This window comes from Hibiscus syriacus, unplaced genomic scaffold (assembly GCF_006381635.1).
Source record: "Hibiscus syriacus cultivar Baekdansim isolate YM2019G1 unplaced genomic scaffold, ASM638163v2 tig00117000_pilon, whole genome shotgun sequence".
Lineage (NCBI taxonomy): Eukaryota > Viridiplantae > Streptophyta > Magnoliopsida > Malvales > Malvaceae > Hibiscus > Hibiscus syriacus.
Window position 1 is genome coordinate 574482 of NW_024063516.1, and position 25082 is coordinate 599563.

The following is a 25082-nucleotide window of genomic DNA, read 5'->3' on the forward strand; positions in this document are numbered from 1 at the left end:
TGAGGAGAAGCCTTTGATTAACTATAGAAGAGAAGGGTAAAACGAAGCGGCAATGATATAAAAATTGCTAGCAACAGAAAACAACTGGACTAAAATCTTTTACAAACTTTCCAAAAACGAAAAAGCAAACAGTGACATACTTAAGAAGTTATGCACTGCAATTCAAATTGAATCCGACCATTCTTTGAGTCAATGAGATGATACCTCTCATTGATTCTTCTGTTATTAACAACATCAACCAGGTTTATAGTAACATGACCCAAAGATTCCTGGTAAATCATGTGAAAAGGTACTGTCATTTTCGTTACATAAGAGGAAAATGAAAGAAGAAAACGATGAAAGTTCAACATCGTCAAGTTATCTAGTTTTACTATGGAGTTCAGAAAAAAAAAAGATTTAAAGAAGAAAAAATATCCCTCTCATGCAAAGATAACGAAAAGCGAACCTTAGAATGCAGTAATCCTATCCTGGAGGATGTACTGAAGATTTCCACGTGAAGTTTCTCATTTGCGGGAGGTTCATCCATAGTAAACTGAAATTCCTCATCCCATCTTGGATCTCTGTTTTTCCTTATACGCTGTATCAGTGCAAACATGATTGTCAATTCCACATGGGGAACCAAAAAGTAAGACAAATAACAAGAACACAAAGCACATACAGGCAAAAGTAAAAGGCGTAGCACTAGAGAACCAATTTATCAATCAACTAGGAGTGGTTATAATTAGTACATGCGAGAGAGCATGATTTATCGAATATTTCCAGATTTTAAATGGTTGCATCTGTGGACACCCGTTTTTGTCCGGGTTTTTTTTTCCGTTATTTTATTATTATTATTATTATTATCGTTATCTTATTATTTTATTATTATTTATTATTACATTTTTTTTTTGCTGCAGGCCAAAGCCCAATACAACAAGGCCCAACCTAGGCTTAACCCGAGCCCATCACACGAGCCCAACAAAAATTAGGGTTTCAAAACCCTAAATATTTAGCCGCCGCCGCCGCTTCTGTTGGACTTCCAGCCGCGCCGCCGTCACTGTTCCGGCCCACTCCGATGGTCCAGCCGCCGTTCCCGCGCCACCATCGTCATCTACAGTGAAAAATCAGAAAACAAATCAACCCCAAGTTATCATCTACAGTGCACCAACTCCCCAAATTTTAAAACCCCCAAATAAAATATAACCTAAATCCCGATATTTACGGGATTTAATCCTGCAAAATCAACAACCCATAATTTCCCTATTCCTAGACATCATCATCTCAACAGAATCCAACAAGCAAAAAGGAAGGATAAAGGACCAAAGAGAAGAACGAGAGACAGGGGGGGGTATTCGGGGAACCAAAAAAAAAAAGGGGGAGAGCATTCGAAATTTAAAAAACAGAGGAAAGGAAAAGGGAGAGGATCGAAAGGTTACCTTTCAAGCAGTCATAGCCGGGGTCTTCACCGAGCCAAGGTCACCGAGGTTTGAAGGTAACCACTGGTTTTTTAGGTCTAGAGTGAGGGGCTTGGGTTTTGGGTGATTTAAGTTTGGGGTTTTAATTTGAGGGTCTTTAGGGGTCGATTTGCTCCCCATGGCCACCGTTACGGTGGCCGGGGAGCCTCTGTTTTCTTGTTACGGCGAGGAAGCAAGAGGAAACAGGAAGAACAGTTTGGGAGGGAGAGAGTTCTCTCCTCTTTGGTTTTGGGGCACGGCTGAGAATGAGAAAGGTAAGGGTTTCGAAACCCTTATTTTGGGTTATAATTGAACCAAAACGACGCCGTTTTAAGGGGTCAGGGTATGCGTGTTTCAGCATCAAAGGGGTAAATAGCCTATTTGGTCCTCGCATCTTTGTAAACTTACGCGTGTTTCTTCAAGGTTTGGGGGGGGTAAATCATAGTTTAGGTCCCTCCTGGTTTGTAACATCTCATTTTAGCCATGAATGAAACTTTGTGAATTTTTATTTCGGGCATCTACTTTTAGTTGTTTTATTTAAGTCCTGATTTCTTATATGTTATCATTTTTTGTGTATATTCGAATTTGAACATTAAATTTATAAATATTTTATATTAGTCACTGTTTATTATTTGATTTAATTACTGTTCGGCCCTCTATGTTTCTGTTGATATTTTAATTTGGCCTTAATATTTTTGCATGTTACATTTTGGTCACTCTTACAGTTTATATATTTTGTATTTTGTATACCATGTTCATATAGTTTGTATTTTGGTCACTAGATCTTCTGTTGCTAATATTTTTATAAATTTGTACATTGTATTCTGCAGTTATATATATATCTTATTTTAGTCCCATTATTAAAGGTAAAATTATTATGGTCATACTTGACTTTGGTCCCAATGTTTGTAATAGTTTCATTTTAGTCACCAATCTTGTGTTTTGTGTATTTTCTTTGATGTTCAAATTTGGCTACCGAATTTATGAATTTTTGTTTTGGTCACTGTTGGTTATTTTGTGTTAAATATGGAATGTAGCATGTATGTTTACTTTTATGTCATTTTAATCCTTTATCATCATTTTTGGGTTATTTCCATTTCAATATTTGTATTATTTAACATTTGCTACTTGGGTTCTGATTTGTTTGTAATTATTGTTGTAGTCCCTAAGTTTCTATTTGTTTCAGTTTAGTCCTAAATTCATGATTATGCTATTTTATTCCTTTAACTTTCTGTTTTACTATTTTAGCCATGTAAGTTCATGTTTTGTCATTTTAGTCCCCGAAATTATCCTATGTGTTTATTTGATTTATATTTATATTTGGATTTGTAATTTCATCTTAGTTTTACTTTAGTCCTTTATGTATGAATATTTTATATAATGTAGTTATTTGTGAACGTATATATTATTGGTTCTAGTTATCGTACATGTTTTATTTTATTTTTTAATCGTGCTCATTTCCTTGGTTTTATTTATTTGTTAATATTATTAGAATACTTTCAAGAACATGTATGCGTAGAATGAGCGTGGAAAGTACCACTTGATCGAAGTGGTGTGATCTGGTACGGCATTTTAACGACATAGAAACTTGAAATAAGTTGAGTATATTTTGCTAATAAATTTGTTCAAACGATGCAATGTGTGTTATTTTAAATGACAATTTACTTTATTTTATGTGAATGTAAATTTCAAAATTTTAATTTGTATTCAATTCACGTTTTTAGTTAATCAATTTATTCGTATGTAAACATTGTTTTTAATTATATTCGATTTGTATTTTTAACATAATCAATGATAGAATATTCTTTTACGAATGAGAAATAGTTCGAGTTAGTTGTCCCGATGGAGGATTGCTAATTTCAAGATTTCCTTTCGAGTTAAAGAATTTTCTCTAATTAAATAATTCGAAGCAAATTAATTAATGTTCGATAAATGGATCATAAATTAACTTTATATTCGATTTGTAATTTCCACCATTATGACAATGTGTAAGTGACACAGTACCAATTTTGGGCGCTGTGGGGTGCTAATCCTTCCCCACGCGTAACCGACTTCCGAATCCATTTAAATGAATCTTTGGTAACGCAGACCGAATCTTGTCTTAAAAAAATGATTTTTCTTAAAATTGTTTTAAAAGACGTTTTTAGGTATTCGACCTACCTAACCCAAAGGTTGATGGCGACTCTTTTTAATTTTATTCAAATCAATGTAAAATCATCCATTTTTCCAAATTAAAGTCATAATTGTTTTTAAAAATAATATATAATTGTTTTAAAAAAAAATGGTTATGACAGCTTGGCGACTCCGCTGGGGATTTTTTTTAGAGAGTCAAGCTGTATGTCGCTTACACATTGTCGTCTTGGTGGAAATTATGATTTCTAGTACATAATTAACTTATGATCCGTTTATTGAAATTTTTAATTGCTTCGTTTTTGGCATACTAACATTTTATTTTTGGCTTTCAGCTTTATCAAGATTTTATCATCTTTTCCTTGTTTTGTTTTCCTTTTGGGTCGAAGGTAGGTATGTTCCTCCTCACACACATCACGTGCATTCACATAACATGAGCTCTAGACACGAGCTTCGATCCAAGTTAGTCGGGGTGAATGTTTTACTCTCGTAAGAATTTATTCTTCGTATGAGTTTTAGCAAATAACCCATGGGATACATACTTTATACCTTCGTAGGAATTTATTCCTCGTATGGGTATAAGACAGTGAATCCCCTCGAATTGAACTCGTTCCGCTTGAAACCTGTAATGGGTAAGGATCGAGGGTTTGGCAGCCCAAGGGGGCACCGACATCAAGGACAATTCGAGTCCTTTTTTCGTTAGAGCCGAAACCAAGCATATAGTGAACCGTCGAACGATCACCCTAGGTATAGTCATACCGAACCTTTGTCCGTCAGTAGGTACCTAAAATAGGTGTACACAAAGGAGGAATATTTCTAAACCCTTATCTTTTGTTTTAATTTCGTAGAATTTGTTTTCTTTTTGAATAAAAGCATGCGAACTAGATACCATGCGGTTAGGATTATTTTCTTGAAATTAAATCAATTTTGGGTAGATAGCATGTCCGGGTAGGATTGTTATCTATTGAAAGCATGTTTGGGTAGATATCATGATGGGGTAGGTGTTATATTCATCTCTAAATAATATATATATATATCGATTGTCTTACCTTTACTAACTAATTTCTTTTCTTTTCTTTGTGTGCACTAACTTATTTATTTTCTGTTGTTTTTGTTTTTTTTCATTCTTCTTTACATTTGCATCATCATAACATAATGCGAAAATGTTGATCAGCAAGGGGATATTCGAGAGAAAATTTTCACAAGAAGAGATAAAAGTTTTCAACCAAGCAGTCGCGTACACAGACATGCGCCGAAGGCTAAAAAGGAAATGCACAGAGTACAAGAAGGAGAATTGCTCAAGACGATCGTGCAACGTTCGAGATTAAAATGATGAGCCACTGATCCGATGAGTGATCCAGCAGTCGATTTTTATCTACGATCATTTCATCGCTATTTATCAAGGAGCGACACACTGACTTCCGCACCACTGGGGTATTAATAGAGTTAGGTTACAGAATGCTTTAGGGGCATCAGTTCCAAATACAAAGATCCGAGACAAAGCAGTGAGCTCGAAGATCGTGCAACCTTTAAGACTGAAGTCTGAGGATTGATCCAGCAGTAGATTATTATTTACGATCGTTCCGACGTTATTCATCGAAGAGTGATGCACTGACTTCAGCATCGCCGGGGCGTTAAAAGAGTCTGTTTACAAAACGCTTGAGGGGCATCATTTTCAAGGATGAAGATCCCAGATGAAGTAGCGACCCATTTCAGATTCAACATCTAAGAGAAGTCAAGTCTGTAAAGTGGACTGTCTTGTAATGTGAAAACTTTTATTTCTGGTGAAAATTGTTCTAAAATATTCATTGTTGGGATCCACATTTCTGCATTTGCATTTGCATCGTTGCATTTTGCATAACATTCATTTAAGCATGTTTACATGCATTAATCATACCTTGCTGGAAACTTTGAGGAAGCACTTCTAACTGTGCAATTGCATTCACACAGTGCTGAGAATGGATGCAAAATATGAGGAATTAAAGAAAGAGCTGAACGAGAGTTTGCAAAAGATGCAAGTTGAGTGGGAGGTTAAAATGGAGCAGATGCAAAAGACCACCGTGGATTGTATCTTGCAAAACCAAAAAGACCTAGTTGACCAAATGGTAGCAAAGATGGCTGAGCTCAACCAAGAAAAAGGTAAAGAAAAGATTTCATTAACCCGTGAAACAGTTAAAGGTGTGAAAGCACAGGCTAGTTCGCAACCAATTATCTCGCCCAACAGGATTTCTAGTCACCTAGCGACGAGAAGAGCCAAGAACGAGATCCCAGATAATTTGAAACAGTGGTGCAGAGAGACACTCCATGGAATGAGAGGACAAAATTCTCACAACGGGATGGATGCAACAGAACTAGTACTAGTTCCCGACTTGGTGCTCCCGCCCAAATTCAAGAAGCCCGAGTTTGAAAAGTACAGGGGAACCAGTTGTCCCAATGCCCACCTCACGATGTTTATTCGAAGAATGACTGGATACACTAACAATGATCAGATGTTGATCCACTGCTTTCAAGACAGTTTGATTGGACCTGCTTCAAGGTGATACCACCAACTGAGTCGTTCTCAAGTTCGCTCCTGGAGGGATTTGGCTAGTGCTTTTCTGGGCCAATACAAGCACATGATTGATATGGCTCCCGATCGAACAATGCTTCAGAATATGGGGATGAAGAATTATGAGAGTTTTCGACAGTACGCACAACGATGGAGGGATATTGCATCTCAAGTGCATCCACCAGTGACTGAAAGAGAGTTCATCACTATATTCATAGATACATTACAATCTCCTTATATCGACTACATGATAGGGGTTGCCACTAAGAATTTTTCTGACATTGTCATGTGTGGAGAAATGATCGAAAGAGCAGTCAATAATGGCCAGATAGGAGGCACTAGTCATTCCGACAATGAGGAAAGAGATGATATTACATTTGAAGGATCTTATCTAGCTAATCTGGGGACCAAACCTCATAAGGCATTCTGTCACATCAATCCACTCCCAATGACATATGAAGAATCGCTCTCAATGCTAGTTGAGAGGAACCTTGTGACTCCAGTTCAATCCAAACCAAGAGAGACCCCATATCCTGAAGGCCATGATATTAACGCCATATGCAGCTATCATATTGGGAGCTCGGGGCATACCACTGACAACTGCAAGACACTAAAGCACAAAATCCATAATATGATTTATTCAGGGGTATCCTAATACTAAGCCAGAGAAGTCATTGCATCAACCACTTGCATCCATAGAGATTGTTTTGTTTGAACTCGTTTTTGTTCTTTCTTCAATATTTGCTTAAATATTTTTAATCTTTGATGACTGAAATGATGCTACTTTCTAAGGTTAAATAATTGAACAAATTTTAATCTTTAGTTCTTTGAATATCGAATGAATTGCATATTCTTTTAATTCTTCAAGAATTATAGATTTTTGACATATGGCAAGATTAGACCTATTTTATCCTGTCTAAAACCTTAAAATAAAATCTCTCGATTTTTACCCAAAATAATTCCTGGTCACTACCAAATAACCAATTTTTGACATTCTATCTCTTTGAGACCTTGAAATATTCTTTTCGACCTTGAAACATTCCCTCTCTTTAAGGCCTTGAAACATTCTTTCTACCTTGAAACACTGCATTTATTTTTGAGACACAAAAGTCATACTCGTACCTTTCCTTGAGCCTATAAAGTCATCATCGTCTTCTTAGACGTAAAACCAACATTTCTACCAATAAAACCTACAGACATTGAGTACAAGATGTTTACTTGAACATAAATCTTCCTACAAAGAAGACACAGTGTGGGGCATCTCGCATCAATTTTCTGAAGACGAGCATGAGCAATTGAGACATGTTGAGAGCAAGAAGCGAAGAAAAAAAATAGAATTCATTCCAAATAATTCTATCATGCATTAATTACTGTTTTCATTTAAATAAAAATTAATCCTGAAAATCTATCCCTTGGGGATACCTCTTCTGCAAGGACTTCTGTGTATGAGATGATGAACGGCTTTCTTTCTTTATCCCTTCACAAAAGGAGAAAATATATCCCTTGTGTCCCCTTTGAGCCTGAATGATATTTTCTTTTGATTCAACCCTAACCAAGGATCACCCTCCACACTGGGGGGCAATGTGAAGGAAATCTGAGTGAAGAAAATTGATCCAAATGAGATACCGGAAGGTGAACCAGACGCAGAGTGCAAAGATCAAACCAAAGAAAAAAACAAAAAGCGAAGAGAAAATCAAAGCAAAAATCAAAGAAAAGCAAAGAACAAAAGAGGACAAAGAACACAGACAAAGAGTCTCCTGACTTAAATGACGCATTGAGCTTCAAACCGTGAGATTAATCAAACACAATAACTCTAGAATCACTTGACTCGAAGATCATAAAACATCAAGAGAAAGACATGCGAGTAGATTCAAATTGAGCAAAACAAGATCGAAGGCATCAGAGTTAATTGATCCTTGGTTCAAATACCCTTAAAACACATGTTTGGGCCTTTTATCCCTTTCTTTCATAACCCTGAACCATGACCTACATTACGTGCCTTACAAGTCCCTTCTAATCATACATGGATTTCTAAGCGGAAGAGACTATCCTCATATTTCATCCCGCCTATCAGGATTAATATTTTACTTATAAAGATTTTCTAAAATCTTTAATGCATGATAGAGAAAAATAACACAGGGGGGTTAAAGACGTAAATTATGAATAACGTTTTGAAACCAAAGGAAGATTCGAGTTGAAAACCTGAAAGGGCGGCTCGAATATGAAGATTATTATATAGGAGACGATTGCTCAAATCCCTTGACGAGGCATCACACAACCTGAATGAGAATATGAGAGTTGGGAGTCAGAGCACACTTCCAATAGCTGAGTACAGAAGCTACTCCATCAGATCAGTGAACAAAAGAATAAATGAGAACACTATACTTTTGACCAAAAATAACCACTTGAGACTTTTTTATCCTTCCTTACTTAACCATCTCTCAAAGATAGCATTGATCTTGACACTTGTCAAATAGCTATAATTTATTGAAGGATTAAAAGAGTAATTAATTCTTTGATATCCAATGAACTCTTGTTTTATGATTTGTCAATTGTGAAACCTTGAAAGGAGCAATATTTTCAAAACTTTTGATTAAACATGTTTCAAAACTATTGATATTTTCAGACTTTTGAAAATAAAAGAAGAAGAAAAGCATTTTCAAACAAGATAATCTCTTGAGGCGTATCTTGGAATTAAAAAAATATCTATCTGAAGCTCAAGGTCGAAGCTGGGGCAAGAGAAGCTAAATTTTAGGGCAAAATTTGATGGAACAAACAAATGGTCTCAGGTCAAGGTTTGTAAGAGTACACATTGGTGGAAATACGGACAAGTTGAATCAATGATAGAGTGAAGACTGCTCTCGCAATCATTCTCCTTCTAGATCGAGAAAAGTATACACATACATACATACATACATACATACATACATATACATACATACATGATACATAAATTTTGCATCAAACATTTATCATCATGTGAATTAAAGACATTTTTCTCCTCACTTGAAGACAAATTCAAAAAAAAAAAAAAATAAAATAAAATAAAATAAAATAAAATAAAATAAATTTCATATTGACATCTATCATAACATCCAAGATAGTTAGTCAAAAGTGCATCATTCTGATCTTTTCAGGAAATAAGAGCTCGGAAATAACCAGATGTTTTCAACCTGAAAGAACAATGCAATCCACATATTTGGCTTCCTGAAGTCAACAATCGGATCTTCTGAAGACGTTTCCTCAACATGCAGGAATCAATAGACAGACTATGCGCTCTTGAGATTATCTTATTAAAAAAACAAAGTTTCGTCTCACTAGAGACAGTTTTCTTAAAAACAAATTTTATCTCGCTTGAGACAACTTTCTCTTTAAAACAAATTATGTCTCGCTTGAGACATTTTTCCACAAATTTTGAGAATTTTAAAACAAATTGCGTCTCGCTTGAGACATTTTTCCTTTGAGATACAAATTTTGAATTTGATTCACTAAAAACAAAATTAATCTCACCTTAGATTCTTGTTTCTTTCAAAACAAATTTCGTCTCGCTTGAGACCTTTTCCCTTTGAGATCAAAATTTCGAATTTGTTTCACATTAAACAAAGTTGATCTCACTTGAGATCGTTTTCTCAAAAACAAACTTTGTCTCGCTTGAGACAATTTCTCTAAAAACAAATTTTGTCTCATTTGAGACTATATCTTAAAGCAAATTTCGTCTCGCTTGAGACATCATTTTTTCTCATAATACAAATTTCAAGGTTATTGTACTTAAAGCAAAATTAATATCACTTAAGATTTTCAAAGCTGATTTGTCTCGCACGAGACAGTTTCCCCTTTTAACAAATCCTGAAATTGTTTCATTTGAAACAAAATAAACACTTTTGAAAACACCTTTGAGATTATTTCCATATAAACAATATCGACAATCTTTAAATCTTTTTCTCTTAAAACGAATTTTGTCTCTCTGGAGACAGTTTCTCTTGAGATAAATCTTTGAGTCTGTTCCTTTTGAATAAAAATCTTTGAGTTGTTTCTTTTGAAAAATCTTTGAGTCTATTTATTTTGAAACAAAGTTTTGTCTCTCTTGAGACAATTTCGTGAAAAATCCTTGAGTCTGAAACAAAGTTTTGTCTCTCTTGAGACAATTTTGTGAAAAAATCTTTGAGATTGTTTCTTTTCAAAAAAATCTTTGAGTTTGTTTCTTTGGAAACAAAATGTTGTCTCTCTTGAGACAGTTTCTAATTAAAAACTAACTTTTGAGATTGTTTCATTTGAAACAAATTTGGCCTTACTTAAGATGTAATCCATCTTTGAATCTGTTTCTTTTGGAACAAAATTTTATCTCTTAATGACAATTTCTTTTGAAGAAAATCTTTGAGTTTGTTTCTTTTGAAAAAAAATTTCTCGAGACAAATTCTTTTGAAAATACCAACCTTTGAGATCGTTTAGACCATTTATTTTAAAACTACCCATCTTGGAGATTGTTGTTATTAAAACAAATGTTGACTCCCTTGAGGCAGTTTTTCTAGAAATACAAAATCTTTGAGTTTGTTTCAATTGAAATAAAACCATCTTTGAGTCGTTTCCCTTAAAACGAATTTGGTCTCTTTTGAGACAGTTGCTTTTAAAAATATCATCTTTGGGTTTGTTTCTGTTGAAACAAATCTTTGATTTGGTTTCTCTTGAAACCATAAATCCTAAAGATGGCCAGCCGTCCTCATCATGTAGGAACCGTGTCATCCCCAGATCAGAGCTCTTCATCACGTAGGAGCCGTGTCAACCATAGATAACCAGCCGTCCTCATCACGTAGGAACCGTGTTATCACCTTTAGATGGCCAGAACTCTTCATCACGTATGAGCCGTGTCATCAGCTGACCAGATCTCCTCATCACGTAGGAGCCGTGTCAACCATAGATAACCAGCCGTCCTCATCACGTAGGAACCGTGTTATCACCTTTAGATGGCCAGAACTCTTCATCACGTATGAGCCGTGTCATTCCCCAGATCAGATCTCCTCATCACGTAGGAGCCGTGTCAACCATAGATAACCAGCCGTCCTCATCACGTAGGAACCGTGTTATCACCTTAAGATGGCCAAGAACTCTTCATCATGTATGAGTAGTGTCATCCTTCGACCAGATGTCTTCATCACGTAGGAACCATGTCACCCTTAGACGACCCGAACTCTTCATCACGTATGAGCAGTGTCGTCCCCAACAACCAACATTATCCAATTGCTAAGTTTAAGAAGGAGGAGAACCAGACAAAAACGTGTTTTCTTGTCGTCTTTGCCCTATTCTTGTTAACACAAGAATGTGCAAAGAGGGGCAGCTGTGGACACCCGTTTTTGTCCGGGTTTTTTTTTCCGTTATTTTATTATTATTATTATTATCGTTATCTTATTATTTTATTATTATTTATTATTACATTTTTTTTTTGCTGCAGGCCAAAGCCCAATACAACAAGGCCCAACCTAGGCTTAACCCGAGCCCATCACACGAGCCCAACAAAAATTAGGGTTTCAAAACCCTAAATATTTAGCCGCCGCCGCCGCTTCTGTTGGACTTCCAGCCGCGCCGCCGTCACTGTTCCGGCCCACTCCGATGGTCCAGCCGCCGTTCCCGCGCCACCATCGTCATCTACAGTGAAAAATCAGAAAACAAATCAACCCCAAGTTATCATCTACAGTGCACCAACTCCCCAAATTTTAAAACCCCCAAATAAAATATAACCTAAATCCCGATATTTACGGGATTTAATCCTGCAAAATCAACAACCCATAATTTCCCTATTCCTAACAGAATCCAACAAGCAAAAAGGAAGGATAAAGGACCAAAGAGAAGAACGAGAGACAGGGGGGGTATTCGGGGAACCAAAAAAAAAAAGGGGGAGAGCATTCGAAATTTAAAAAACAGAGGAAAGGAAAAGGGAGAGGATCGAAAGGTTACCTTTCAAGCAGTCATAGCCGGGGTCTTCACCGAGCCAAGGTCACCGAGGTTTGAAGGTAACCACTGGTTTTTTAGGTCTAGAGTGAGGGGCTTGGGTTTTGGGTGATTTAAGTTTGGGGTTTTAATTTGAGGGTCTTTAGGGGTCGATTTGCTCCCCATGGCCACCGTTACGGTGGCCGGGGAGCCTCTGTTTTCTTGTTACGGAGAGGAAGCAAGAGGAAACAGGAAGAACAGTTTGGGAGGGAGAGAGTTCTCTCCTCTTTGGTTTTGGGGCACGGCTGAGAATGAGAAAGGTAAGGGTTTCGAAACCCTTATTTTGGGTTATAATTGAACCAAAACGACGCCGTTTTAAGGGGTCAGGGTATGCGTGTTTCAGCATCAAAGGGGTAAATAGCCTATTTGGTCCTCGCATCTTTGTAAACTTACGCGTGTTTCTTCAAGGTTTGGGGGGGTAAATCATAGTTTAGGTCCCTCCTGGTTTAACATCTCATTTTAGCCATGAATGAAACTTTGTGAATTTTTATTTCGGGCATCTACTTTTAGTTGTTTTATTTAAGTCCTGATTTCTTATATGTTATCATTTTTTGTGTATATTCGAATTTGAACATTAAATTTATAAATATTTTATATTAGTCACTGTTTATTATTTGATTTAATTACTGTTCGGCCCTCTATGTTTCTGTTGATATTTTAATTTGGCCTTAATATTTTTGCATGTTACATTTTGGTCACTCTTACAGTTTATATATTTTGTATTTTGTATACCATGTTCATATAGTTTGTATTTTGGTCACTAGATCTTCTGTTGCTAATATTTTTATAAATTTGTACATTGTATTCTGCAGTTATATATATCTTATTTTAGTCCATTATTAAAGGTAAAATTATTATGGTCATACTTGACTTTGGTCCCAATGTTTGTAATAGTTTCATTTTAGTCACCAATCTTGTGTTTTGTGTATTTTCTTTGATGTTCAAATTTGGCTACCGAATTTATGAATTTTTGTTTTGGTCACTGTTGGTTATTTTGTGTTAAATATGGAATGTAGCATGTATGTTTACTTTTATGTCATTTTAATCCTTTATCATCATTTTTGGGTTATTTCCATTTCAATATTTGTATTATTTAACATTTGCTACTTGGGTTCTGATTTGTTTGTAATTATTGTTGTAGTCCCTAAGTTTCTATTTGTTTCAGTTTAGTCCTAAATTCATGATTATGCTATTTATTCCTTTAACTTTCTGTTTTACTATTTTAGCCATGTAAGTTCATGTTTTGTCATTTTAGTCCCCGAAATTATCCTATGTGTTTATTTGATTTATATTTATATTTGGATTTGTAATTTCATCTTAGTTTTACTTTAGTCCTTTATGTATGAATATTTTATATAATGTAGTTATTTGTGAACGTATATATATTGGTTCTAGTTATCGTACATGTTTTATTTTATTTTTAATCGTGCTCATTTCCTTGGTTTTATTTATTTGTTAATATTATTAGAATACTTTCAAGAACATGTATGCGTAGAATGAGCGTGGAAGTACCACTTGATCGAAGTGGTGTGATCTGGTACGGCATTTTAACGACATAGAAACTTGAAATAAGTTGAGTATATTTTGCTAATAAATTTGTTCAAACGATGCAATGTGTGTTATTTTAAATGACAATTTACTTTATTTTATGTGAATGTAAATTTCAAAATTTTAATTTGTATTCAATTCACGTTTTTAGTTAATCAATTTATTCGTATGTAAACATTGTTTTTAATTATATTCGATTTGTATTTTTAACATAATCAATGATAGAATATTCTTTTACGAATGAGAAATAGTTCGAGTTAGTTGTCCCGATGGAGGATTGCTAATTTCAAGATTTCCTTTCGAGTTAAAGAATTTTCTCTAATTAAATAATTCGAAGCAAATTAATTAATGTTCGATAAATGGATCATAAATTAACTTTATATTCGATTTGTAATTTCCACCATTATGACAATGTGTAAGTGACACAGTACCAATTTTGGGCGTTGTGGGGTGCTAATCCTTCCCCACGCGTAACCGACTTCCGAATCCATTTAAATGAATCTTTGGTAACGCAGACCGAATCTTGTCTTAAAAAAATGATTTTTCTTAAAATTGTTTTAAAAGACGTTTTTAGGTATTCGACCTACCTAACCCAAAGGTTGATGGCGACTCTTTTTAATTTTATTCAAATCAATGTAAAATCATCCATTTTTCCAAATTAAAGTCATAATTGTTTTTAAAAATAATATATAATTGTTTTAAAAAAAATGGTTATGACAGCATCAACAACTACAGTTAAAAAAAAGTTAGATGCATTGGAAGTTTGGCACCAGAATTGCACACCATTATTTCTTCCAAGTGAAACCATGCTTCAACAAACTATTTAGAATTTACAGCATAGGTTTATGGAACAACCTTTGTTTTTCTCTCCTCCCCTTTGAACAACAAACGCACATGTGGGTTTGTGTGGCACTTTCCTTCGAGATCTTCAGCTTCATGCACAATAACTACAAGCAAACCTCCACCAGTTGGTGTTCCATCTGGGGCTTTTTCTATCATTTCTGATTCCTCAGCGTCATCTAACATCTCATCCTACTTGAAAGGTTTGTATGTGACTTCGATAACAAGCTGCCTCCGTGACTTACTGTTTTGTGGATCAACCGTGTTCATATTTTTCTTCAGATCAAGAGTTAGAACTTTTGGCTCATCAGGTGTAAGATCTTTCAATGGAACAATATTCATACCCATCTCTTCATGTGTCCCAACCTGAATTAGTTAACATACAGCATGAGAAATACTGAAATACATGCGGAACATGCACAGGCAGGCATGGAATGCTTAGATCCTAACAAAGTAAAGTTTTCCAACAAGGACAGAAAGAACAGTGACATGTCCCATTATAAGCACACCACAACGCCAAATAAAATGGTTAAGCTGGTCATATTAGGAACAACCTCAGAACCTACAATTAATCTAGAAAACAGATAAAATGAATCATACCTGGTCCCAGTCATAGGCTTTTAACTCCAAAGTTTGAGCAGCTGGATTTTTAATAACAAAACTAAATTCCTCATCACATTCAGGGTTCAAGTTGGAGCATTTCATAGTAGTTTTCTTCACCGCTAGTTTTTCATCCATTAAATTTAGTTTCACATAAGGATCCGATTTGCCGAGGAGAACTTTCTTCTGAAGCTTCATTGTCTTCAGAACTTTAACATCAAGAATTCCTAAAGGTCTCTTCACAGCTCTGCGGATTAGAGGAAATTTAGCCAGTAAGAAATAGAATCTCATCGGTAACTTGAAAGCCCAGGATATGCACACTTACATTGCAGGATCCATTATTTGCACTTCTATGGTTTGAGGCCACATATACATATTTGCAACTTGATCTTTTATGAGCTCCTATATGAAGAAAAAAGTCCCTACTAAGCAAAGAGAGAGAGAATTTGAGGGTATATTGGGATCTCAAACTTGATTCCTTGAAAATAAAGGGGGTGATGGCATTGTCTAGCATAGATTAGCAATGTACTGTACATAAACAAGGTGGAGAGGCTAACCATCATCCACGAGCTAAATAACAGTGTTCTTCATCACAAAAACTAGTTCTATTACGAGAAGATACAAGAAATAAAAAGTATTACCTGGACAAACCTGTATAATCCAGGAATGGCCATAAGATCTGCCCCAAGTAACTTCAGCCCAAAGTCAACATGTGGCTACAAAATAAAGAATAGATGATCAAGAGAAAAAGGGAAGGGAAAAAAGAGGAAAGAGAGTAGGATCCTTCTACAATCACATATGGCTTTTTCTAAAAAGAACAATGCTTGGAGATAAAATCGACATCATGTCCATAATATTGTCCATAAGAAGCTACCATGCAGCATAAACCTAATTACTGAATAAATATTTGACATATGGCTTGTTAAATACAACGTACCTTGCTCATTATGGAGACAAATATATTGGTGAAACAAGGAATTGTTAGGAAATAAACCGAGTACAAGTAATTTCCCTATAACCAGATTAGTGAGAATGCAAAATAAAAGCGGAAAAATAATACCCGAAATTGATAACGGAGTTCAGCCAATTGTACTTACGTCTCCGGACTGCTGCAGATCTTTTACTAAGAGAGAAAATTTACAGGTGTTTACAAAACACTCACTACTCACAAGAAAGCTCTCTAGTATTGGGAGAAAGAAATGATTTTTGGGATGATTTTGAAGCTAAATGAGCTAGGGTATTTATAGCTGAAACTTAGGGACTAATATTGTAAATACCCTAAAATATGCAGTGACTAAAAATACAATTATGCCAATTACATTTTAATTAAAAATTGGGGCACCGAATTATGCCCCCCTTTGTTGAAAATCACTCCCCCCTTTGTTAAAAATCACCCGGCGGTGTCCACCAATTCTTCTGCCAGCAAACCACCAAACATTTACCCAACAATTTGAATTGCTTTACAGCCCCCACTTTTGACTTCCAACAATCTCCCACTTGAAGATTGATTTTAATCTGTCTTCACACCTCGATCAATGTAGCAGTATTTTAGTCTTGTTATTCTAGCATGCCAACTGAAGCTGAACACAACTTCAGTTTGTCTGTGGTCACCGTCTTTGTCAACATGTCTGCCGGATTTTGAGTTCCACTAATTTTTTCAAGTTTCAAAATCTCATCTTCCAGAAGAGACTGGATAAAATGATATCGCAGTTGTATGTGCTTCGTCCTGGAATGAAAAGACGGATTCTTTGCTAGATGAATAGAACTTTGACTGTCGCAATACAAGACATTGTTTTATTGTTTCTTGCCTAACTCTTGCAAGAAACTTTGGAGCCAAACCATCTCCTTGCTGGCTTCCGTAACAGCGACATATTCTTCTTCAGTGTGGAGAGAGCAACTATCTTCTGTAGTTGAGAAACCCAACTCACTGCAGTACCTCCTATAGTATAGACATACCTTGTAGTGCTCCTTCTGATGTCAACATTTCCGGCTAAGTCAGCATCTACATAGCCTGTCAGTATCGTATCTCCACCTTTGAAACAAAGTGCTTTGTTTGTGGTATCCCGCAGATATCTGAGGATCCATTTGACTGCTTCCCAGTGTACATTGCCCGGATTATTCATGTATCTGCTAACAGCTCCCACTGCATGAGCAATATCTGGTCTGGTACAAACCATGATATACATCAGACTTCCAATTGTTGAGGCATACGTCACCTTCACCATGTGTGCACGTTCTCCCTCCGTCTTTGGTGATTGGTCTTTGGAGAGTCTGAAATGAACACCTAAAGGTGTACTTACTGGTTTAGCATCTTGCATGCTGAACCTGAAGAGTACTTTGTTGATGTACTCAGCCTGTGATAACATCAAAGTCCCCGACTTTGTGTCTCTTTTGATCCTCATCCCAAGAATCTGCTTTGCAGCGCCCAAATCCTTCATAGTAAACTTCGACAATTTTTGCTTCAAGTTTATAATCTCTTGCATATATGAGCCTACAACGAGCATGTCATCAACGTACAATAATAAAATAATGAAGTTGTTGTCGAACCTCTTGATGTAGCAACAATGATCTGCTTGGCATCTGGTAAAACCACTGCTACTCATGAAACTATCAAACTTCTTGTACCACTGTCTAGGAGCTTGTTTTAAACCATACAAGCTATTCTTCAACCTGCATACCAGGTTTTTCTTGTCTGCCTCTATGAAGCCTTCTGGCTGCCTCATATAGATTTCTTCCTCCAAATCACCATGAAGAAAAACTTTCTTTACATCTAACTGCTCAAGATGTAAATTCTCCGCAGCTACAATTTTCAACACCAGTCTGATTGTAGAAAACTTCACGACTGGAGAGAAAATTTCATTGTAGTCAATACCTTCTTTTTGCTGAAAACTTTTGACAATCAATCTTGCTTTGTAGCGTTTGCTCCCATCGTGCTCTTCTTTGATCCTGTAAATCCACTTGTTATGGAGCGCTCTCTTTCCTGGTGGTAATTCAGCTAATTCCCACGTCTGATTTGACATAAGCGAGTCCATCTCATCTTTCATGGAAGACTCCAACTTGACTGAATCCTCCACCTGCATTGCTTCATCGTAGCATTCTGGTTCACCATTGTCAGTCAGCAACAAGTAGTGCAAAGAAGGAGAATACTGTTGGGTTGGTTTAGGAATTCTGGAGGAGCGTCTTAGTTCTGGTGTGCCTGGTTCTTCTTGAACTGCTTCAGGACTGATCTGAACATCATTTCCAGAAATCTCCTCGAACTCAGCAAATTCCTTTGTTTCAGCTTTGGTATTTGAGCTGCTTGATTCTACAGTTGACATGTCTTTTTACATCACATTCTCATTGAAAATGACATCTCTGCTTCTGATGATCTTCCGATTTTCATAGTCCCAAAACCGGTAACCGAACTCATCACCGCTATAACCAACAAAGGCACATTTGTTGGACTTAGCATCGAGTTTACTTCTTTCAGCGGAGTCTATGTGTACATAAGAAATACAACCAAACACTCTTAAGTATGAAAGGTTTACTTCTTTCTTGCTCCAAACTTCCTCTGGTATTCTGCCATCCAAAGGAACTGAGGGCCCATGGTTGATCAAGTAAGCTACAGTGTTGATAGCTTCAGCCCATAGAAATTTGGGTAATCCGGTATGTATCCTCATACTTCTGGCACGTTCATTCAGAGTTCTGTTCATGCGCTTTGCTACGCCATTCTGCTGCGGTGTCATGGGAACTGTTGTCTCCATCTTGATCCCATTATTTGAATAGAAATCTCTGAATCTCCTATTTTTGTACTCTCCTCCATTGTCAGGCCTCAACCGCTTGACTTTCAGACCAGTCTCATTTTCCACCATGGCCTTCCATTTTCTGAAGGTATCAAAGACTTCTGATTTCTTCTTCAGAAAATAAACACACACCTTCTTGTAGAATCATCGATGAATGTGACATAATATAATGAGCCTGCAAGAGATGGAACTAGAGATGGTCCCCATACATTAGTATGAACCAACTCTAACTTTTCAGCCTTGGGTGTCTTATCAATCTTTGCAAAGCTGACTTTCTTTTGTTTGCCAAAGATGCAATCCTCGCATAGTCTGACATCTACATTTTTTAGATCCGACAGCTTCCCTTTTGACAAAAGTGTCTTCATCTCTTTCTCGCTTATATGGCCAAGCCTTTGGTGCCATATGTTTGATTTTCCATCAGCATCTACTACTGCAATGATATTCTCTAAATTTGAGGTTACATAGAGAATATCAGTTTTCTTACCACAAGCAATGTCGAGTGCTCCGTTGGTAATCTTCTATTCACAGTCTGAAAAAGTTGTGCTATATCCTTCTCCATCAAGCTGTCCAACAGAAATCAAATTTCTTTTAAGACCAAGAATAGGTCTCACACCTTTCAGCGTCCAGGTGGTCTGGTTTGGCAACTTTAATCGGATGTCTCCTTTTCCGACGATCTTCAAGGTTTTATCATCGGCTAGATGAACCTTCCCAAAATCACCACTGGCATAGTTCTCCATGATTTCTCGACATAGGGTGGAGTGGAAAGATGCTCATGAATCCAAGATCCATGATTCAATCGGACTGTTGACGCTTAGAATCATGGCATCACCTGTCTCCTCTGTCATGTTTGCAGATTCCTGTGCACCGATATCCTTCTTCAGTGCTCGGCAATCCCTTTTAAAGTGACCCTTCTTGCCACAATTATAACAGGTAAAATCTTTCTTTCCTATTCTTGATTTTCCCCGTCTGGATTTCGATCTACCACGATTTGAATTTCTTTCTGAAGTTCTTCCTCTGGACTCAGTGTGCAAGGCTGAAGAGGTTGATGCTTCACCCGATTCTCTTCGTCGAATTTCTTCACTCAATACCAGATCCCGAACATCGTCGAATTTTAATTTGATGTTTCTCGACGAGCTGCTGACTGCTGTAACAGTGGCATTCCAACTATCTGATAGAGATGATAAGAGAATTAAAGCTTGAACTTCATCATCGAATTCAATTTCCACGGAACTCAACTGGGTTGTGATTGAGTTGAGTTCATTTAAGTGTTGAGCCACTGATACCCCTTCCGTCATCCGCAAATTGAATAATCGTCTCATCAAATGAACTTTGTTTGAGGCCGATGGCTTCTCATACATACTGGAGAGAGCTGCCATAAGACCCGCCATGGTCTTTTCCTTTGCTATGTTGAAAGCAACATTTCGGGACAACGTCAGTTGAATAACTCCGAGGGCTTGTCGGTCGAGAAGAGCCCAGTCTTTATTCTTCATGCCCTCTGGTTTCTTTCATGAGAGGGGTTGATATAGATTTTTCTGGTACAGAAAATCTTCGATTTGCATCTTCCAAAAGCCAAAGTCCGCACCATCGAACTTTTCAATTTTCACATTCTCTTCGTCTGCAGCCATCGCTCCCACTCGAATCTGGCTTCTTCGGATCGTTTCTGACAATTTGTGCGAACCACCGTGTATTATAACACCTCCGTCGACAAATTTGTATCGCCGACAAAATTTCACTATTCAAGAAATTTACTATTCACGTGAATAGTAATGAATAGTAATGAATAGTAACCTCGTAAAAAATTGACAAAATTCACAACCCAAAAATCTCTGATTACCAGTTGTTAGGAAATAAACCGAGTACAAGTAATTTCCCTATAACCAGATTAGTGAGAATGCAAAATAAAAGCGGAAAAATAATACTCGAAATTGATAACGGAGTTCAGCCAATTGTGCTTACGTCTCCAGACTGCTGCAGATCTTTTACTAAGAGAGAAAATTTACAGGTGTTTACAAAACACTCACTACTCACAAGAAAGCTCTCTAGTATTGGGAGAAAGAAATGATTTTTTGGATGATTTTGAAGCTAAATGAGCTAGGGTATTTATAGCTGAAACTTAGGGACTAATATTGTAAATATCCTAAAATATGTAGTGACTAAAAATACAATTATGCCAATTACATTTTAATTAAAAATTGGGACACCGAATTATGCTCCCCTTTGTTGAAAATCACTCCCCCCTTTATTGAAAATCACCCGGCGGTGTCCACCAATTCTTCTGCCAGCAAACCACCAAACATTTGCCCACCAAACATTTGCCCACCAATTTGAATTGCTTTACAGCCCCCACTTTTGACTTCCAACAGGAATGGCACTGACCAACGGCTTCAGGGTAATTTGAGGAAGAACAAATACTTGCAAATCAACAAAATGAAACATTTAAAAATAACAATAGTTCCCACTAGATACATACAAAGGTTCTCTTTCGAGCTCTTGCTAAACCATTTTGTTTCATATGTGTGCACAGTGGTATCTGTTCATGAGAGAGGCACAGGCAGATATAGAGTGTCTACACAGCTACACATTTCTCGTATGCCTCGTCATGCACATTTCTTTCTCAATCCACCACTACACTAGCAAATACCTGAACAGCGGCTTTTAATCCATAAGCTTTAACAGTGATTTTGATGTTAGGATTTGCTGCCCACTTAATTGATGGTTCCATTATAAGTTCCTTGTCGTCAGTGACATAGACTTTCATTCATGGCATATGATTAAATCAACAACGACTATCACTCTGTAAAAAATTTGTGCAATAACAAGGGAAAAGAAAAAATAGAACACATTTTGTGCATATAACCCAACGACATCATAACCACCATGTGCATACTACAAAAGGGCCATCATTGTAACCCATTTCCCTTTAAATGACGACAAGCAACCATGTACTGTTCCAGGTGAAAGCTTTCGGTACTTTTCTTGAATTATCATACTACAAAAGCCCATTGTTCTAACCTTTCCCTTACAGATCCTCAGTATTGATAACTTCGGTTCTAATCTGAAAATTACCTGTTTATCACATATGAAATGTAACGTTATTCACATACATAAACTCAGCACCTCACCATCAACTTATATGATGCCTTCTTTTCAACATATATGATTACTTCGATAAATCTCTCTCCTTTGAATGCAGAAAAGAAGTCGAACAAGTGATCATATAAGGGGAACATATTTGATATGCCACGTGATTCAGCTTATGTGTGTAAATGTTTAGGATTATCTAATAGAAGAAAAGGAGTGAACCTTGAAAATTTAGTGGTACGGTACCAAGAGTGAGTTTCAAATTCAACTGAATCAATTTTGTATTGTGGAGTTTGCTCATCAATAATGGGCTTCGCTATACTCTTGGAGGTTGCACAAATTGCCTAGACAACTTTAGGTGTCAAAACTCAGCAGGGTGATTAGAAAAGGGGAGCCAAACAAAATAACAGATCAAATATTATTGCAGCTACACATACCTTGTCCATATAAGGCCACATGTTCCGCAAGTTAATTCAGTTGAGACAAAACATCAGAGAAACCCCAGGAAAAAGAATAACATACTTGGTCGAAATCTGGATTTTTGACCCACAGAGGGATCTCTGGAAGCAACCGCTGCATAGTCTCTGAGTTGCCCTCGACCAAAGGATGAACTTTTATATCCTAAAACACACATGTTAACAACCAATAAAAAAGAAAGCAAGAACGCAACCATCTTATCAATGTTCAAAAGGCTGAATCATGAGTCATGACATTTGAGGCAATTTATGATGTTTTGCTTGCAAATTAAAATCTAATGCTGTCCAAAATCTTTTCACATTGAAACTGGAGATGAATCCATAAACCAAAATAGGCTCAAGAATCAACACTGGATTAAACAGAAATAGGATGCCATATTTTATCATACCAAAATAAATAAACAGTTGATCGCTTAGAGCAAAGTTTTCATTTTTATCATTTCAACTAATAAAAGGAAAAAAAATTCAAAGCTTCTTAAGGAATATATCAAAATTCTGCACCAAAAATAATAAAAGCAAAACATAACGAGAATTCAACCAGGGGCGGATGTAGGCTCTGGCCAGTGCGTGTACACCCTAAAATCCAAATACCTATTTAGCAGTTCATTTTACATGGGGTTTTTCTAAAAAAAATTACTTAGTGTCCACCCTCAATTTTATTTGTGTCTACCCATATTGTGTCTACCCATATTAAAAATTTATTTATTAATACAATTGTGTCCACCTAAAAAAAAATCTGGATTCGCCACTGAATCCAACAGAGAAAGAACCAGACCTCAACACCAGTGGGCAGTACGTATATGAATACGAAATAGCCAATGATCAGACAACTGGAGTCACAATTCCAAAGCCGAAAACACCCATATAGTGCTCAGTATACCCATTTTTCTTTCTAAACGATGCCCAATAGTTAAACAAATAGGCCCAAAAGCTTTTCGCTCTGTTCAAATAAGAATAACAACAAAAGAAAAAAACCCAGAAAAGGAATCTAAGTAACAGACATTCTTGATATGGTAAAATTCAGAAAAACAAAAAGGAAACAAATGCTGCAAAGAGATCTTGTTGATGGTGTATCATGAAGAATGCATTAAAGGAGGCATTTACTTTTATGGCCAATCTTTTACGTTCAAAGAAGCCTCTCGGTGTTTTGGACCTATACAACGGATCTTGCTATGAAATATTCTTCAACCGCGTGATTTGGCCTTCGCCGTCTTGTCCGTTGTTGGTTATGATTTATGAATTCCTTCCGTTTTTTTTCTTCTCACTTGTGCCACTAAAAACAAGGGTAAAACATTATTCATCACTAAAATTTATTCCTTTTCCTATTTTATTCATTGTTCTTTAAATTTTTCTAATTTACTCACTAAATTTTAAATTGTTCCTGTTTTGATCCCTTTAAATTATTTTATTATTATTTTTATATGACATGAAATTTTATTATTATTATTTAATATAAAAATAATTTCAAAGATCTAAGGTGAGCGATGATTATTTTAAATATTTTTAAATTTAATAATAATAAAATATTATTTTATTATTGGATTAACTACATGATTGATCAAATATGTTTTTGTTTTATCCATTTTTCTTTATTGATTTAAAAAACATAATATATGATCACTTTCGTTTTTATTTAATTAATATGTAGTCACCACGGTCAGTTGTCGTTAAGATTAAGTGACGTGGTATTTTGATATGATCACACATTTGGTCTTTATTATTTACATATTCTCTCAGCCTAAACCTTTTTTCAGTAAATATCTTATCATTTTCTATTGTTAATCTCACCATAATTTCTCTCATCCAGTGTCATATATATATGAGTTAGGGTCCACTTACACTATATAAACTAATAAATTTACACTATAATTAATTTATAGTCATTATATTTAAATAAATGATTGAATTAGATTTAATTTAAATTTATAAGCCATAAATAAATATTCTTTAACTCACAATAAACAATTTTTTCTTTTTAAGGTTAGAGTTTAGGATTTAAGGTTTAAGACTTAAACTTTAGGATTTAGAGTTTAGGTTATAGGATATATGATTGAGGTTTGGGGTAGGTTATAGGGTATATGGTTGAGGTTTAAGATTTATATTTTGGTTTAGTGTAGGGTTTTAGCGTTTGAGATTTGGGGTTTGGGTTTAGAGTTTAAAATTGGGATAAAAAGAGATATTATTTTACTGTGGTTAAAAATATTTATTTATATGTTATAAATTTAACTAAATCTAAGTCATTTATTATTTAAATCTAATGGCTATAAAGTGTGAAATTATTAGTTTTACATACATATATATATATATAATATATATATATATATATATATTAAATCCATCTTTTGCAATTTAATTCTTTAACATCGAACGATTTTTATTTCTTCAATTCCTTAGTTGTTTTAAGTTTATTTTGATCAAATTTAAACCATATGCCCCTCCCCATGGTAGAATACCTATATATTTTAACTATCTCTTTTTTATTTCTCTCTCTCAACTTACATTTTTTTTGGTTATTTGATTGCAACTCTTTATAAATTCTTTCTCCTCACAATTTATTGACTCGTTTATACACATCAATACATTATTCTTATTTTCAAAAAAAAATACATTATTCTTTAAAATATAATATGAAGAAATATATACATTTCATATAGATAATTAA

At 35.7% G+C, this 25082-nt stretch overlaps 1 pseudogene; it reads right to left on the reverse strand.

Annotated features, from left to right (window-relative positions):
- Positions 1-18: 18 nt before the first annotated feature.
- On the reverse strand, positions 19-23463 carry LOC120194614 (annotated as a pseudogene).
- Positions 23464-25082: the final 1619 nt, after the last annotated feature.